This window comes from Tachyglossus aculeatus, unplaced genomic scaffold (assembly GCF_015852505.1).
Source record: "Tachyglossus aculeatus isolate mTacAcu1 unplaced genomic scaffold, mTacAcu1.pri scaffold_78_arrow_ctg1, whole genome shotgun sequence".
NCBI classification, from domain to species: Eukaryota; Metazoa; Chordata; class Mammalia; order Monotremata; family Tachyglossidae; genus Tachyglossus; species Tachyglossus aculeatus.
Genome location: NW_024045093.1, coordinates 2,747,628 through 2,766,631, shown reverse-complemented (window position 1 = coordinate 2,766,631; position 19,004 = coordinate 2,747,628).

The following is a 19,004-nucleotide window of genomic DNA, read 5'->3' as shown; positions in this document are numbered from 1 at the left end:
CAACAGTACAATAAAGAGTGACAATCCCGGCCCACAGCGAGCTCACAGCTAAGCCAGGTGCTCTGCCCACAGTAGAGGGCATGGCGCAATGGATAGAGCACAGTGCTGGGAACCAGAAGGTCATGGGTTCTAATCCTGGCTCCGCCACTTGCCCACCGGGTGCCTTTAGGCAAGTCACTTTATTTATCTCTGCCTCAGTTACCTCATCTGTAAAGTAGGGAATAAGACTGTGAGCCTTATGCGGGACAGGTACTGTGTCCAACCTGATTTGCTTATATCCATCCCAGCCCTTAGTACAGTGTCTGGCACATAGTAAGTGCTTAACAAATACCACGGGTTTTATGATCATTACTACTATTAATAATAATAATTAAAAATGTAATTCACTGATAATGCGGGATTTTGTAGCCCTCCCTAGATCCCTACCCTCACTCTATATCGTCACCCATCTAGCAGGTCTCGGTCACTGCAGTCACTGACAAAATAAGCCGCAGTCTTTGAGAGTGTGCTTCTTCATTCATTCATTCATTTAATCATATTTATTGAGCGCTCGTCACTTGAAGCTGTTCTACTTTCCTTGCTCAGATCACAGACGAAATCATTCAAGTCAGAGGTGGTGTTGGGGCGAATCCAGGTCCCTCAGCCATGCTGAAGCTTGGGGCCCACAGTCCTCCAGAACTTCAGTTCCATCAGAAGTATGAAGTCGGATTCTTTTTCTTGCTCTATCTGGGATCGATTTCTACCTCTGGTTATACTTGGATTTGCTCCCTTTTTTCACCCCACCCACAGCCCCACAGCATGAATGGCCAGGTCCTTTGGACTCCCAGGCCTGGGATCTTTACACTATGCCCCTCTGCTTCTCACTAGAATGGCCACACTACTGCTTGTTTTCAGTTGTCATAAAGTTACTTTCTGATCTCTCTCCGGATCGCTGTAGCTTGGTTCGGTTTCCTTGGAGCCCTGTCGAGATTAACCATTTTCAAAGTTTCAAAATTCCCTGCCACAATTTTTAATAGAAATATGAGGCCAGAAATGCCTAGTACAGTACTCTGCGCACAATAAGCACTCAGTAAATACTTTTGAGGAGGATGATGATTTGTAGAAATAGCGAATGCAGTTATTGACAGCCCATGTCCCTTCAGGTAACATTCTTCTAGGATAAATTGTTTTTTGTTTTGCAGGAAAACAAAAATTGCTTTTTTTTAGAATAACGAATTATTTCTTCAGTTCTCTGCTCCCCAAACCTCTGTTGACCTCCTAAGGTTAAATCCCTAGACTGTAAGCTCATTTAATATGAAAGCATCCTTGTACTGTTTGGAAATTGGCATTCCCTCAGGATCAAAGCGCACCTGCATTACTCCCTCTAGATTGTAAGTTCGTGTGGGCAGGGAACAAGACTTCTAACTCTTTTGTCTATTGGACTCTCCCAAGCGCTTAGTACAGTGCTCTACAGATAATAAGGACTCAATAAATGCCATTGATTCAATGATTGGTCAACTCTCTGGAAGATACTTTGATAACAGAAACAGCATGGCCCAGGGGATAGAAGCACAGGCCTGGGAGTCAGAAGGACTTGACTTCTAGACTGTGAGCCCACTGTTGGGTAGGGACTGTCTCTATATGATGCCAACATGTACTTGCCAAGCGCTTAGTACAGTGTTCTGCACACAGTAAGTGCTTAATGAATACGATTGAATAAATGAATGAATGAAGGACTTGGGTTCTAGTCCCGGCTTCGCCACTTGTGTGCTGTGTGACCTTGGGCAAATGACTTCACTTCTCTGCAGCTCAATTCCCTCATCTGAAAATGAGGATTAAGACGGTGAGCCCCATATGGGATAGGGACAGTGTCCAACTTGATTAGCTTGTATCTACCCCCATTGATTAGTACAGTGCCTGGCATGGAGTAAGCATTTCAAGTACCATTAAAAAAAGCCCCAAACACACTTCCGTATCACAAACCTCAAACACGGTGATAGAAAGCAGTTGAGTTTTGTTGTTGGTGGTGGTGTTATTTTTTGAATGTGCCTTGGAAGAGATGAGTTAATGGTCTTCATTGTTTTCCCTGCAAGGTTTTTTTTTCATGAGAATGATAATAATTGCGGTACTCATAAAGCACTTACTATGTACCAAGTAGTGTACTAAGCGCTGGGGTAGCTGCAGGATAATCTGAAATACCTCCAGTCCTAAGCAGAGTAGCTGTAAACTGTTCCTAAATCCTTTTTTCACAAAGTGTGTGATCGCAAGCCTTTTCCCTCCCAGACCTGAATGTCATAGATTTGTTGTACTTACCTATTTATATTTACCTATGTTATATTTTGTTATATTTGCTATATTTACCTCTTTCTGGCACTGTACTAAGCACTGGAGAAGATGGACGCTAATCAGGTTGAGCACAGTCCCTGTCCCACATGGGGCTCACAGTCTTCATTTCACGGATGAAGGAACGGAGCCAGAGAGAAGTGACGTCATTTGCCCAGGATCACACAGCAGACAAGTGGCAGAGCTGCGATTGGAACCCAGGTCCTTCTGAATCCCAGGCCCGGGCTACTATCCACAAGACCACACTGCTTCTCAGCGCGCAGACTAAATTTGCAGAAAACATTTCACCTGCAGAATGAATTTGGGAATTTTGTAGTTGCCCTTTTGTGGGAAAGGGAATTCAAAGAGGTGGTTTCCACGAGGGAATTTTATCTCTCTAGGTATTTCTTCGCACGACCTTGCTGGGATAAGATAAAACGTAGAAATATCTTGAAAAATTCCTGTTGTCCAGAACAGCTAAACCCTATCAGAATGATGGTCAGATGAGTTGAATGGGAATTACGTGATGCAATTCAGGTCAGGATTTAACCTGAATCTCTATAGCAGTAGGCACAGGGACGCATAATATGAAATTTTCCACAATTGTGAAATTGCCTGTGAGAACTGTAGGTTTTATTGGACACTCAAATGAATGGTTGGGCTGTCTCCCAGAGGCAAAATCCTGAGTCTGTTTAGGTAAAAACCCAAAATATAGCCCAAGATAAGTGGGTCAGAGCAAGAAGCCAATAAATCCTCATATAGCTTTCCGGGAGGAAAATTGTCCTCTAGGTTGTTTAAAAGGATGATGGGAAAATATAGTGCAAAATTGGATGGACCAAAATATGATGCCAGCTTACACATTAAAAAAATAATAATAAACCTCGAGTTTTGAGAGTATCTCCTTTTTGAAATTACATGTGAAAGCAATAACATTTAATATTATTAAATAATACTATCATTATTATTATTTTGGTATTTGTTAAGCACACTAGCATGGATACAGGCAAATTAGACTGGACCTGTCCCATGTGAGGCTTGCAGTCTCCATCCCCATTTTACAGAGGAGGTAACTGAGGCCCTGAGAAGTGAAGTGACTTGCCCAAGGTCACCAGTTGGGCTCATCCTCTTCCTGCCCCGGCTCACCTTCAGACAAGGGGCCAGAGGATGCGGAATCATTCAAAATCATTCCTGTGGTACGTTCACGGGAAAGTGCTGGGTGAAATCCGGTGGAGGTGGGAAGGCTATTGGTGGGGTAGAAGTGATAGTGTTTATTAGGTGCTTACTTGGATCGTGGCACTGTACTAAGCCATGGGAGAGAATACCCAGGTGAGAATTAAATGCAGTCCTTTCCCTTTATGGGGCTCACGGTTTAAGTGGGTTGCCCTTCACTGGCCCCTGTGTGTTCTTGACATTTCAAGGAAAAAGGAGGGGAAGCAGCGTAGCTTAGTGGATACAGAACGGACCTGAGAGTCAGAAGGACCTGGGTTCTAATTCTGGCTCCACTGTTTGTCTGCTGCATGACCGTAGGCAAGTTCCTTCGCTTCTCTGGGCCTCAGTTCCCTCATCTGTCAGGTGGGAATTAAGACTGTGAGCCTCATCTAGGACTGGGACTGTGTCCAGCCTGATTAGTTTGTATCTACCATAGCACTTAGTACAGTGCCTGGCACATAGTAATCAATCAATCAATCAATCGTATTTATTGAGCACTTACTGTGTGCAGAGCACTGTACTAAGCGCTTGGGAAGTACAAGTTGGCAACATACAGAAACAGTCCCTACCCAACAGTGGGCTCACAGTCTAAAAGGGGGAGACAGAGAACAAAACGAAACATACTAACAAAATAAAATAAATAGAATAGATATGTACAAGTAAAATAAATAAATAAATAAATAGAGTAATAAATATGTACAAACATATACACATATATACAGGCGCTGTGGGGACGGGAAGGAGGTAATTTGGGGGGATGGAGAGGGGGACGAGGGGGAGAGGAAGGAAGGGGCTCAGTCTGGGAAGGCCCCCTGGAGGAGGTGAGCTTTCAGTAGGGCCTTGAAGGGAGGAAGAGAGCTAGCTTGGCGGATGGGCAGAGGGAGGGCATTCCAGGCCCGGGGGACGACGTGGGGTTGGGGTCGATGGCGGAACAGGCGAGAACGAGGTACGGTGAGGAGATTAGCAGCAGAGGAGCGGAGGGTGCGGGGTGGGCTGTAGAAGGAGAGAAGGGAGGTGAGGTAGGAGGGGGCGAGGTGATGGAGAGCCTTGAAGCCCAGGGTGAGGAGTTTCTGCCTGATGCGCAGATTGATTGGTAGCCACTGGAGATTTTTGAGGAGGCACATAAGTACCAATTTAAAAAATATTTTTAAAAAAGGGAAAATATTTTCACCTAGGAGAACTTGCTAAAGGTGATGAGAAAAATTCCACTGACGTTTAAAACCTCCACCTGGACTTTAACTTTAAAACTAAATAGTTAACGTTTATAATGTTTAGGAAAGCAGCGTGGCTTAGTGGAAAGAGCACGAGCTTGGAAGTCAGAGGTCACGAAATACCATCATTATTATTATGATTATTATTATTATTATTATAGCGTCCTTAGTACGGTGTTCTAAACAAAGTAAGTGCTCCGTAAATGCCATTGATTGATATAAAGTTTCCTCTACACTGTGAGCTCATTGAAGGCAGGGAGCCTGTTTACTACTTCTGTTGGATTATTGGCTCTCAGATGCTTAGTTCAGTGCTGTGCACACAGTAAGTGCTCAGTAAACACCATTAACAATAATAATGATGGTATTTGTTAAGCGCTTATTATGTGCAAAGCACTGTTCTAAGCGCTGGGGGGATACAAGGTGATCAGGTTGCACCACGTGGGGCTCACAGTCTTAATCCCCATTTTACAGATGTGGGAACTGAGGCACAGAGAAGTGAAGTAACTTTCCCAAAGTCACACAGCTGACAGGTGGTGGAGTAGGGACTAGAAACCACGACCTCTGACTCCCAAGCCCGTGCTCTTTCCACTGAGACATGCTGCTTCTCTGATTGATGCTTCTCTAATCATCATTGATGACGATAAAGTTCTGGGTTTAATAAAAACAGGTATAACGATTGTAAGCTTGTTATGAACAGAGAAATTGATGGCTTATTCTGTTGTATTGTACTCTCCCAAACACTTAGTTCATTGTGCTGCACATAGTAAACACTCAACAAATACCATTGATTTGGTTGATTAATCTTTAAATTTTCTATTTTCTCTATGCTTCCTCTAAACAGCAAGTAGTGGTCATTACTCCAAAAAGGATCACCAGCAGCTGAAGACTTAAAGGCAGGTTATCCATTTTTTAATCTGAGGGATAGCAAAGGAAGGTCTTTACTTTGAGGAGAAAGAAGATGATGTGGCGCAGAAAAAGGAGAATTTCCCTTTCTCCAAAAAGCAGACGCACTTCCAACAAATTGCATCTGGAGGTAGCTCAGGGAAAGCACAGGAGAAAGGAAAAGATGGTTCTTATGCACAGAACTGGAGGAGAGTTAAGGTCTGGCACTACTTATCCAAATCAGAGACCTAGAGAACTGCCCTCTGCCCCAGGCACAGATGTTCTAGCCTTCCAGACAGTGGGAACACCATGAGAGACTGGCATGGGGATGGGAGCCCAGGTGGTTAGCTCCTGGCACTGTCACCCCCCGCTCTCTCCAGCGATATCTCTGGGGCAGTTCCAGCAATCAGCAGCGGGCACACTGAGGCAGAGGTGGGAGGTTTGGCGAAGGGGGAAACTGCAGAGAATGGCAGTCAACAGTCTGGCTTAAGTGGGGGTGGGGGGGAGGGACTAGGGAACAGGGGACCCGGGTTCCAAGCCTGGCTCCGTCACGTGCCTGCCCTGTGAACATAGTCGTCAGCCTCCTCTCTGATCTCCCATCGTCCTGTCTCTCCCTACTTCAGTCTATACTTCACGCTGCTTCCCGGATCATCTTTGTGAAGAAATGTTCCGGGCAAGTTGCTCGCCTCCTCAAAAATCTCTAGTAGCTGCCAGTCAACCTACTCATCAAGCAAGAAACTCCTCACTCTCAGCTTCAAGCCTCTCCATCACCGCGCCCCCTCCTGCCTCACCTCCCTTCTCTCCTTCTTCAGCCCAGCTCGCACCTTCCACTCCTCTGCTGCTAACCTCCTCACTGTACCTCGTTCTCTCCTGTCCCGCCATCGACCCCCGGCCCACATCCTCCCCCTGGCCTGGAATGCCCTCCCTCCGCACATTCGCCAGGCTAGCTCTCTTCCTCCCTTCAAAGCCTTACTGAGAGCTCACCTCCTCCAAGAGGCTTTCCCAGACTGAGCCCCCTTTTTCCTCTCCTCCTCCCCATCCCCCCCCGCCCTACCTCCTTCCCCTCCCCACGGCACCTGCATATATGTTTGTACAGATTTATTACTCTATTTATTTTACTTGTACATATTTACTATTCTATTTATTTTGGTAATAATGTGCATCTTGCTTTATTTGTTCTGACGACTTGACACCTGTCTACATGTTTTGTTTTGTTGTCTGTCTCCCCCTTCTAGACTGTGAGCCTGTTGTTGGGTAGGGACCGTCTCTATATGTTACCAACGTGTACTTCCCAAGCACTTAGTACAGTGCTCTGCACAGAGTAAGCGCTCAATAAATACAATTGAATGAATGAATGAAGGCACTTAGCTTTTCAGTTTCCTCGTCTGTGAAATAGGGATTAAAGACCACTCTCCTCCCCACCCACCCAATTCCCATCCCATGAGAAGTAGCTTGGTGTTGTGGATTGAGCATGGGCCTGGGAGTCAGGAGGTCATGGGTTCCAGTCCCAGCTCCACTACTTGTCTGCTGTGTGACCTTTGTCTGGTCACTTCACTTCTCTGGGCCTCAGTTACCTCATCTGTAAAATAGGGATTGAAACTGTGAGCCCCACGTGGGACAGGGACAGCGTCCAACCTGATCTTCTTGTACCCACCCCCGCGCTTAGTACAGTGCCTGGCATATAGTTAAGTGCTTAACAAAGACCATAATAATAATAATCATTACTATTATCGTCATTGGTAAAGTGGGATAGAGATTTACCCATCTGGTTAACTCGCATCTTCCTCAGCATTTAGGGCAGGGGTTGGCACATGCTAAGTATTTTTTTAATAGTATTTGTTAATCACTTACTATGTGCCAGGCCTGTACTGAGCGCTGGGGTGGATGCAAACTAATCACGTTGGATACAGTCCATTTTACAAATGAGCCAACAGGCCCAGAGAGGGTGAAGTGACTCGCCCTAGGTCACACAGCAGACGGGCAGTGGAGTGGGGACGAGAATCCCCGTCTCCCTGACTCCCAGGCCCATGCTCTATCCCCGGGCCCACGCTGCTTCTCCGATGCTGCTCCTTTCTCGATTGAGACCGATTAGTCATCTAGACTGTAAGCTCGTCGTGGGCGACAATCATGTCTGTTGTACTCTCTCAAGCGCTTAGTACAGTGTCCTGCACCCACCAAGTGCTCAGCAAATGCAATCGATTGATTGCATCGAGCTGGGCCGATAGATCTGCTGCAGTTGTCTTCCAGCTTTCCGTGTGATTCACTTTTCCTGTGCTCTGCTGAGTGGGAGTCAGAAGGAACTGAGTTCTAATCCCGGCCCCGGCACTTGTCTGCTGTGTGACCTTGGGCAAGTCATTTCATTTCCACACCGTCCGCTCATCTGCCGCTAACCTCCTCACTGTACCTCATTCTCGCTTGTCCCGCCGTCGACCCCTGGCCCACGTCCTCCCCCTGGCCTGGAATGCCCTCCCTCTGCACATCTGCCAAGCTAGCTCTCTTCCTCCCTTCAAAGTCCTACTGAGAGCTCACCTCCTCCAGGAGGCCTTCCCAGACGGAGTCCCCTTTTTCCTCTCCTACTCCCCATCCCCCTGCCCTACCTCCTTACCCTCCCCATGGCACCTGTATATATGTTTGTACAGATTTATTACTCTATTTATTTTACTTGTACATATTTGCTATTCTATTTATTTTGTTAATGATGTGCATCTAGCTTTATTTCTATTTATTCTGACGACTTGACACCTGTCTACATGTTTTGTTTTGTTGTCTGTCTCCCCCTTCTAGACTGTGAGCCCGTTGTTGGGTAGGGACCGTCTCCATATGTTGCCAACTTGTACTTCCCAAGTGCTTACTACAGTGCTCTGCACACAGTAAGCACTCAATAAATACGATTGAATGAATGAATGAATTTCTCTGGGCCTCAGTTCCCTCATCTGTAAAATGGGGATTGGGACTGTGGAACTGTGGGACAAGGGCTGAGAAGAACGTACCCAGCTCTTAAGACCGTGCTTGACACATGGTAAGTGCTTAACAAATACCATCATTATTATCATTATCGTTTTAATCATCGTTATCAGTCACCCCATCACGGCTCTCTGTTCAGTAGCTAAGTGTGAAGCCTGTTGTGGGCAGGGAACGTGTCTACCCACTCTGTTATACTGGGCTCTCCCAAACAATTAGTGCAGTGTTCTACACCCATCAAGCACTAAATAAATGTGCTTGAGAGAGCATGGGCCTGGGAGTCAGATGGACTTGGTTTCTAACACTGGCTCTGCCACATGTTCCCCTAGACCATAAGCTCATTGTGGGCAGGGATGTGTTCCTTTATTGTTATAGCCTGCTCTCCCCAACACTTAATGTAGTGCTCTACACACAGTAAAGGCTCAATAAATGGGATTGACTGACTGGCGTGATGATCGATTGAATATCCAATGGCTATCCTTTCTCCCTATGTATCCCACACAGGAAAGTTGTATTTAGGTGAGCAGAGTTTCAGAGCTGTTAGAATGACAGCATTCTAAGAATTCCTGGTTTTTTATCCAGTCTTGCCACTTGATATTGAAGGGGTAAGTGAAAGACAAGAGGCTCTCTTTCTAGATGACTGTTCGAGTAAAAAAAAGCATCATGGTAGGGTCCAGGTAACACTGGTGCTGAATAGCAATAGCAATGTTGTCTGTCTCCCCCTTCTAGAGTGTGAGCCCACAGTTGGGTAGGGACTGTCTCAATTTGTTGCCAAATTGTACTTGCCAAGCGCTTAGCACAGGGCTCTGCACACAGTAAGCGCTCAATAAATGCGATGGAATGAATGAACGAATTATGGTATTTATTAAGAGCTTTGTATGTGCCAGGCAGTGTTCACAGTCTCAATCCCCATTTTATAGGTGAGTTAACTGAGGCCCAGAGACGTGAAGCGACCTGCCCAAGGTCACACAGCAGACAAGTGACGGAGCTGGGATTAGAATCCGTGACTTTCTGACCCCCAGGGCCCATGCTCTGTCCACTGTGCCATGCTCACAGATTAGGACTGGGAGCCCCATGAGGGACAGGGACCGTGTCAAATCTGATTTGGTGAATCCACCACAGCACGTAGCACAGTGCCTGGCATAGAGTAAGTTATGAACAAATATGGCAGTTATAATTATCATTATTGTTATTATTATTTCATCATCATCACTATTATCAAGGTAGGGTAAGACGAGAGTTTGTTTCAACATGGTAGCAGTTTGGAGAGGAAAGGGTGGATTCTAGCAACATCCTGAAATTTGAACTGACAGGAGTCAGTAATGCACTGAATGAGAGATAAATTCAAGAGAAAAGCAAGCTTACCCCAGGGACGAGGGTGGTGGCCTCTATAGTTAGGGGAAAGTCAGGGGAGGTGTCTGGATGGGAAGGTAAGATGTTCTGTTTTGGACATAGTAAAGTTGTGACAGAATCCGCAGTACATCCAAGTAGAGATGTCTTTGAAGGCAGGAGGATATGTGAGACTGCAGTGAGGGAGAGAGATCAGGACTGGAGATATCAATTTGGGAATCAACCTCATTGAGGCATAATATTAATAATAATGATGGTATTTGTTAAGCGCTTCCTATGTGTCAAGCACCAGGGTAGATACATTACTCAAGAGGTGGCCTATCCTGCTGGATCGTAAGCTCCTTAACGGCAGGAGCTCGCCTGTGCTCAGTATAGCGACCCGCAGACAATATGTCTGCAAATGTTCCCGTTCGATTTATTTCCATCCTCCTGGAGGCCTCACAGATGGATTGCTCAGTAATGAGGCCTGGACCGCAGGTTCAACCCCCGACCCCCATCCCCCATCCTCCAGCCTGAAACTCTTGCCCCATTAATCCTTATCTCATTTGTTCTCCTCCCTCTCCCTTTTGTGTCGCCTTTGCCCACCCTGTAGTGACCCTCTCAGCCCTGCGGCACAAATGTCCATATCCATAATTTATCTATATTAATATATACCCCTTTAGACTGTAAGATCATTGCGGGGAGGTGACAGGCCTACCAACTCTTGTTTATATTGTCATGTCCCTAGCTCTTTGTTCGGGGCTCTGCAAAAAGTGATCAATGGAAACAATGATGGATTTCTCCTGCAGACACTCCCTGGCTCACTAACTCTGAGAGCAGGTGCCAAGAACTCCCTGTTGTTACCGACATCAGCAGCTCATCAGGGTTTGTGCTTCTATTATTTGAGCAGAGTCACGAGTGCTGGGAATGGAGGTTAATAGGAGAAGAAGGAAGAAGAGGAGGAGAAGGAGCTGCAGCAGCAACAGTTTTTTTTTTAAATGGTATTTGTTAAGCGCTTAACTATGCGCAAGGCACCGCATGAAGTGCTGGGGTAGATGCAAGCCGATCAGGTCAGACACAGTCTTAATCCCCATTATACAGATGATGGGAATGAGGCACAGAGAAGTGAAGTAACCTGTCCAAGGTAACCCAGCAGACCAGTGCGTGCCAAGCACTGTAGTAACCTGTGGCATAGAGACAAGGTAATCAGGTGGGACACAGTCCCTGTCCCACAATAGGGTTCCCAGTCTTAACCCCCATTTTACAGAGGAGGGTTAGAACTCATTCTCTTATTTTCCATTGAAATACTGGTTCATAACCCTCAAGTTCACCAACATCACATCAGTGGTAGACTTGCCAATCATGAACCAGTGTTTCAAGGGGAATGAGGTCTCATGTCCACCTGTGTAGTCTATCCTAGAGCTCATTACAGTGCGTGGCACATAGTAAGTGCTGATTCCTACTATTACCCCTATTAATGTCTTTTCAAGAAAGACCGTATCTGTCTTCGCTAGCGGGACTTTCATACAATGAACTCTTTTATTCACGAATGACGCTAAAGACAACCCTTCACTTTGAAAAATAATCCTAAAGCGACCAGAGGAATCTTTTAGTTGCAGTGTGTTTTTAGTTCAGAAAAGAATGAATTTCAAATCAACCCACACTTCACTTGGGACTCCACCTGAGATTTCTGCAACACTTGTAAAGGCTACAGTTATAATTATTATTACTACTGTATTTGGTAAGTGCTTACTATGTGCCAGGCACTGTACTAAGAGATGGATAAAAGGGAATCAGAGTGGACACAGTTCCTGTCCCACCTGGAGCTCACAGTCTCCATCGCCATTGTACAAATGCGGTAGCTGAGGCCCAGAGAAGTTGTGACCAGCCCAAGGTAACACGGCAGACATGTGGCATGGGCGGGATTAGAACCCGGGTCCTTCTGACTCCCAGGCCCATGCCCTATCCACTAAGCCACGCTGTTTCTCCTAAGCATTCTCCAATGGCTTGCTCTGACAGACAGATCTCAATCAAAAAAAGAAAAACAAATGAACCATACAGAACACTGCCCATTTCTTGTTTAACACTGCAAGGAAAAGAACTACGCAAATTAATCAATCAATCGTATTTATTGAGGGCTTACTGTGTTCTTGAAAGAGTGCAATGTATATTCCCTGCCCACAGCAAGCTTACGGTCTAGCCAAAATGTTTTTCAGTTCACCGCATTGCCAAGTGGTTTTGATAAATCTTTCAAAACCATGCTAAAACCAAAACAGATTTTGCTTAGACTATTCCCCAGAGAAGGACAGGTAAACTTGACACCTTAGTTCTTTAGATAAGGCTCAACCTCTGTGGCTCACTTTGAAGACGGCTGTTCTAAATTGGCATTTTTATTACCAATTCATAGACATACCAAGATAAACACTTTGATACCCACCCCAACCCATAGTTCTTATGTAAATATCCTTATACTCTACTTCCCCTTTCTGTCATGTATTTTAATGTCTGCTTCTTCCTCGAGACAAATCTCCTTGTGGGCAGAAGTATGATAATAATAATAATGATAGCATTTATTAAGTGCTTACTATGTGCAAAGCATTGTGGAGGTTACAAGGTGATCAGGTTGTCCCACGGGGGGCTCACAGTCTTAATCCCCATTTTACAGATGCGGTAACTGAGGCCCAGAGAAGTGAAGTAACTTGTCCAAAGTCCCACAGCTGACAATTGGTGGAGCTGAGATTTGAGCCCATGACCTCTGACTCCAAAGCCCATGCTCTTTCCACTGAGCCACGGATATCATTATTGTATAAAGAATAATAATAATAATAATAATACAGTTGCACGATGGTTCACGTGGTGCCACGCAGCTCTCCTGCCTCACCTTCCCCTCTGATCCCAGCGGTGGCCCCGACGGTCAATCGATCCCCTGCTCCACAAACTGAGGTTCTCAAACTCTCGGCTACAGTTAAAAATCTGGTCTTTGCCAACGATCCAGTCGGCTACCTGAAGCCACTTTGCTTCAGTTGTCAGTTTTCCTAAGTGACTGGAGAGTTTGACGATCAACTCCTTGCCAGCTGTAATGCCACAACCAAATGCGCGATAGATGAGAAAGAGGCCCAGGGAGTAAGCAGGTGCTGGAGGATCAAAGTGCCAGCAGGTGGCGAAAGAGACGTGCGGCTTCCCTGATTCACAGTCTGGGGGAGAAGCAGCGCCGCCTAGTGGATAGAGCGCAGCCCTGAGGTTCAGAAGGACCTGACTTCTAATCTATGGCCTGCCACTTGTTTGCCGGGTAATCAGTCAATCAATCAACCGTATTTATTGAGCGCTTACTGTGTACAGAGCACTATACTAAGCGCTTGGGAAGTACAAGTGGCTAACATATAGAGACCGCCCCTACCCAACAGTGGGCTCACAGTCTAGAATGGGCTCACAAGTCATTTCACTTCTCTCAGACTCAGTTACCTCATCTCTAAAATAAGATAGTAATGATGATGACGATGATGGTAATTGAGGTATTTGTTAAGAGCTTACTATGTTCCAATCACTGTCATAAGCACTGGGGTAGAAACCAGGTAATCAGGTCAGTCACAGTCCCCGTCCCACATGGGGCCCACAGTCTTCATCCCCATTTTACACATGAGGTAAATGAGACACAGGGAATTGAAGTGATGTGGCCAAGGTCACCAAGCAGACATATTGTGGAGCCGGAATTAAAACCCACGTCCTCTGACTTCCAGGTCTGTGCTATTTCCATTAGGTCATGCTGCAACTCCCCTTTAATTTTGAAGTGGGGATTATGATCATGAGCCCCACGTGTGACCTGGACTGTGTCCAACCTGATGAACCTATCTCGATCTATCTCTATCTCTATGCTTAGTTTAGTGCCTGGCACATAGTAAGTGCTTCAAGATTACAGAGGAGAAAATAAAAAAGATCATGTCACTGGAGGGTGACAGAGTCATAGCCTCACAGAACCATGCCCTACTACCACCTTGGGGCGGTAGCCTCCCAGAACAAGCCTCCTGCTGGACCGTACTATTCTGTACTACACTGCCACCAGGCACAGCTTCACCGAACAAGGCTGCTGTCACCAGGAGTGATAGGGAGGCACGGTCTCCCAAAATAACGATTGGTGCTACCAGGGGACAGGCTGCCACTCTCAGAACAGTGGATGGTTCTGGATCCAGTGGCCTGGGGAATCTCTCCAAAGCTGCTGCTCCGTGCCTCTTTATGCTACTCCCAGATTTATCCCATTACTGAGTGGGCTGTATTGCTCTCCCAAAAGGAAGGACGAGTGTGTGTGTGTGTGTGTGTGCGCGCGAACGTGCGCGCGCGCGAGCGCGTGTGTGTGTGTGTGTATGTGTGTGTGTATGTGTGTGTGTGAATAAGTTTGGAAGAAGAGTATTGAGGTGGCTGCAGAACAGGGGCTGGGTCAAGCTTCCCGATGACTGCAGCAAAACCTCCTCATCATTCACTTTACACCACTTAATTACCTTGCCCCCTCCTACCTCACCTCGCTGATCTCCTACTATAACCCAATCTGCACGCTTGGCTACTCTGGTGCTAGCCTTCTCCCTGTACCTCTATTGCATCTATCTCACCGCCGGCCTTTTGCTCATATCCTACCTCTGGCTTCCTTGAAACTCCTCTGACGTGGGACTATTTTCCAGAAACTGAGGGAAGGCAATCAGATTGGTATTGATTTTTTGCTGTAATTGTGTATGTGTGAGCGTCTGTAGGCATCTACCCACCTTTTAATTAGGCTAAGCATGGGATACACTGTTCTGCTGCGTACTGTGGTGGCTCGGCTTCACCTTTCATCTTGTTTCTGAACCCCTCAAACTGAAGGGAAGACAATTCCCCTTTGACAGGGTCCTACCTTGAGCACCTGAATTGAAGGGGAGACAATCCCCAGGGAAGGGCTCATACATTAAGGGCCTGAAACTGAAGGGGGAGACAATCCCTCTGTGATGGGCTCATGACAGAGATGTGTGGATTCCTAGCTGAGATCAAGTCAGCAGAGAGGGGACTGGCAGGAGGTCGGGGAGAGAGGATGGGAGTGGGGGCTTTCAGAACAGAGTTGGCATCCCCGACTTCCTCCGTGGCTGCCACTTCTTACCTGCCTGTTCCCAGGAGATGTTGTGTGCAGATCTGATCCAGACAGCTGCTCCTGGCCTCCCGGCTCTCCTGCTCCCAGTTGTACCTTACTCGAGGGTTGGCCTCTCCTGCTGGATCAAACACTCCTTGAGGGCAGGAGCTCGCATGTGCTCTGTGTAGCGACCCACCAGCAATATGTCCATAAATGTTACCCAGGGATTCATTTCCACCCTCCTGTTGACCTCATGGGTGGATTGCTCGGCAATAAGGCCTGGACCAAAGATTCAACACCTGACCTCCATTCCCCACCCTCCAGACTTTAGCTCCTCTAATTCTCACCTCATTTCATCTTCTCCCGCTCTCGTCTGTGTCACCTTTGCCCACCTTTTATGGATCCCTCAGCCCCCCACACTTATGTCCATATCTGCAATTTATCTATATTACTATCTACCCTTCTAGAGACTGTACGGTCATTATGGGCAGGTCTACCAACTCTGTTTATATTGACCTCTCCCCAGGTCTTTGAACAGTGCACTCGCTGCACATGCTAAGTGCTCAATAGAAGCAATGATGGATTTCTCCAGCAGACACTTCCTGGCTCACTAACTCTGAGAGCAGGTGACAGGAACTCTCTGTTGCTGCCAACACCAGCAGCTCACCAGGGTTTGTGCTTCTGTTGTCTCAGCAGAGTAGTGAGCACTGGGAATGGGGGTTAATAGGAGGACGAGGAGGAGGAACAGCAGCAGCAGCGATTTTTTTTAGGTGGTATTTGTTAAGCGCTTACTATGTGCAAGGCACCGTATGAAGCACTGGGGTAGATACAAGCTGGTCAGGTTGGACACAGTCCCTGTCCCACATGGGGCTTACAGTCTTAATCCCAATTTTACAGATGAGGGGACTGGGGCACAGAGAAGTGGAGTGACTTGCCCAAGGTAACACGGCAGAACAGTGCATGCCAAGCACTGTACTAATGGGTGTGGTAGTCACAGGGTAATCGGGTCGGACACAGTCCCCATCCATAATAGTGTTCTCAGTCTTAACCCCCATGCTACAGAGGAAGATTAGTCCTCATTCTCTTATTTCTCACTGAAACACTGGTTCCCAACTAGCAAGCTCACCCAAATCACAGCATTGGTGGACTTTGCAATTATCAACCAGTGTTTCAATGGGAATGAGGTCATGTCCACCTGTGTAGTCTTTCCTAGCACTCAGAAAAGTGCTTGGCATATCAGAAGTGCTTATTCCTGCTATTACCTCTCTTGATGTCTTCTCAAGAAAGACCATATCTGTCTTCACTAGAAGGACTTTTATAGAGAAAGAGCTTGTATTTATGAATGTCTCTATAAAGAACCCTTCACTATGAAAAATATGAGGCTCACAGTCTTAACCCCCATTTTACAGATGAGGGAACCGAGGCACAGAAAGGTGAAGTGACTTGCCCAAGTTCATACAATGGGCAGGCAGCAGCGCTGGGATTAGAATCCAGGTCCCTCTGACTCCCAGGCTCTGGCTCTATCAATTAGGCCATGCTGCTTCTGTATTTCTTACACTGGCATTTTCCATATATTATATAATGCCATGGCTTGGCCTATATGCAGCTTGATTCAGTCTTTCCTACAGTGTTTGATTCAATCTTTCCTTGTCCCGAAGGTTTCCCGAGTTATCGATATGCGTGGTCTCAACACTCATTTGTTACAACTGTCTTTGATCTGTAATTCTACCCTCTGTCTACTATCTGAGTCCAAGTAGATTCTTCAGTGGGAGATTGAAATTTACTACTACTCCTTTCACATTTAGAAGGTCTTTGAAACCTTCCAGTTGTCCATTTCAATTTTAAGTATAACCGGAGTTTTAAACCTATAGATTTATTCTTGCCATAGTTTCTGCCAAGGTAACCATGAAGACAATAGTGATGATGCTAGTAATAATAATAATAACCATAGCATCTGTTAAGTGTGTACAGTATGCCAACCACTGTTCTAAGTACTGGGGTAGATTCAAGCTAATGGGGTTGGACACGATCCACATGCAATATGGAGCTCACAGCCCTAATGCCCATTTTATAGATGGGTCAACTGAGTCACAAAGAAGTGAAGTGATTTGCTCAAAGTCCCACAGCAGACATGTGGCAGAACCGGGATTAGAATCCATGACCTTCTGACTCCCAGGCCTGAGTTCTATCCACTAGGCCAGGCTCTGGAAGTCCAGCCCAAACAGCTCTAGGAGAACCAGTGCTCCGCTTGCCCCCAAAACGCAGCCCAGGACCCAGGAGTGGCATGTTCCCTGTGGTCTGTGGGAAGCCCGTGGGCTCTGAGCTAACCAACCCAGAGCGGCTTGGCTTAAACCAAGAGGAATTTCCATTTCCTCTTATCAGTCGATCATTGAGAGCTTATTACGTGGAAAGCACTGTACTAAGGCCCCTCTCAGGGTCACGCCTAGAGTGTATTCAGAACTCTACCAGTCTCGATTACCAGAGGGAGAGTCAAGCAGAGGCCTATCCATTCCATTCCTAGCTTGGGCTGCGGCTAGCGAGTAGAAAGCAATCTGCTACAAGTCAAAACTCACCTGTGCCGGGCAGCAGTGGCATGGGTGAGAGTTGACGGCAGAGACTCAGGTTTACTGTGCAAAAGGCGGCAATGGTAAACCACTTCCATATTTTTGCGAAGAAAACTCTAGGGATATACTACCAGAACGATTGCAGATGGAAGAGGGGCGTTCTGGGAGGGATTTGTCCATGGTGTCACTATGGGTCGGAGATGATGATGATGATGATGAAGATATTTATTAAGCCCTAACTATGTGCCAAGCATTATTCTAGGCACTGAGATAGATACAAGGTAATCAGGTTGTCCCATGTGGGGCCCACAGTCTTCATCCCCATTTTACAGATGAGCTAACTGAGGTAAAGAGAAGCTAAGTGACTTGCCCAAGGTCACACAGCAGACAAGTGACTTGACATCTTAAGACAACTGTACTGTGGCTTGGGAGAGTACCTGGAGCGCTGCCCTGGTTCGTACCCTCTGCTCTGGGTGGGGTTGGGGCGCTCTGCCTCCCCGAATCACAACTCTGTGGAACACTCTCTCTCTGTCTCTTTCTCTGCCTCCCTTTCTTCTCTCTGTATCTGTATCTATCTCTTTTCTCTGTGTCTTTTTGTCTCTCTTCTCTCTCTCCCTTTCTCTCTCTCTCTCCCCTACCCCACCCACGGCCACCCCGATCCCGGGGTTCTGCATTCTGGGGAGGGGACTGCTTTTGGTGCCGGCCCCATTGGTCAGGGGCTCTGGCTTGGTGGGACAACGGGGCCCTCCCTGCCAATACAACTGCTACCTTCACGTAACAGGCCAATGACTTCACTTCCTCCTCCTCCCCCTCCCTTGGCTTTCATGGGCTCCCCTATCCTGCCAGCTCTCTGGCCAAGCTCCAGGCAAGGCACAGGTGGGTTCCTCATAAACCAACCGAGTGTGGCACGGGCTGGGCAACCCACCCTGCCCACTTCTTGCCCCCACCACAGCTTCTGCCCTCCCCAGTTCCCCAAGGTCTTCCGGTGGTCAGGCCAGCCAGATTCCAAGCCTGGGAATTAGAAAGACCTGCGTTCTAATCTCAACTCCGCCACATGTCTACTGTGGGACCTTGGGCAACTCGCTTCACGTCTCTGGGTCTCAGTTCCCTCATCTGGTAAATGGAGATTAAGAGTGTGAACCCCATGTGGGACGGGGACTGTACCCAACCTACTTAACTTGTGTCTACTCCAGCACATAGAGCAGTGCTTAGCACATAGTTAAATGCTTAAGAAGTACTATTATTATTATTATCCTGAGAGAAGTTCAGGTTAGGGCACTCGGCTTTCTGGGAATTTCCCCTGATCCTCCCAGAACCCCACAGGGCCTGCATAGAAACCATCCTTTCCCACATCCTTGAGAGCATGCAATTTCACCCCGGAAAGGTCCACATTTGGCTGGGAAGCTCATCTTGAGCTGGTCACTCCTGGCTAACAGGGCAAGGCACCTACCCCCATCC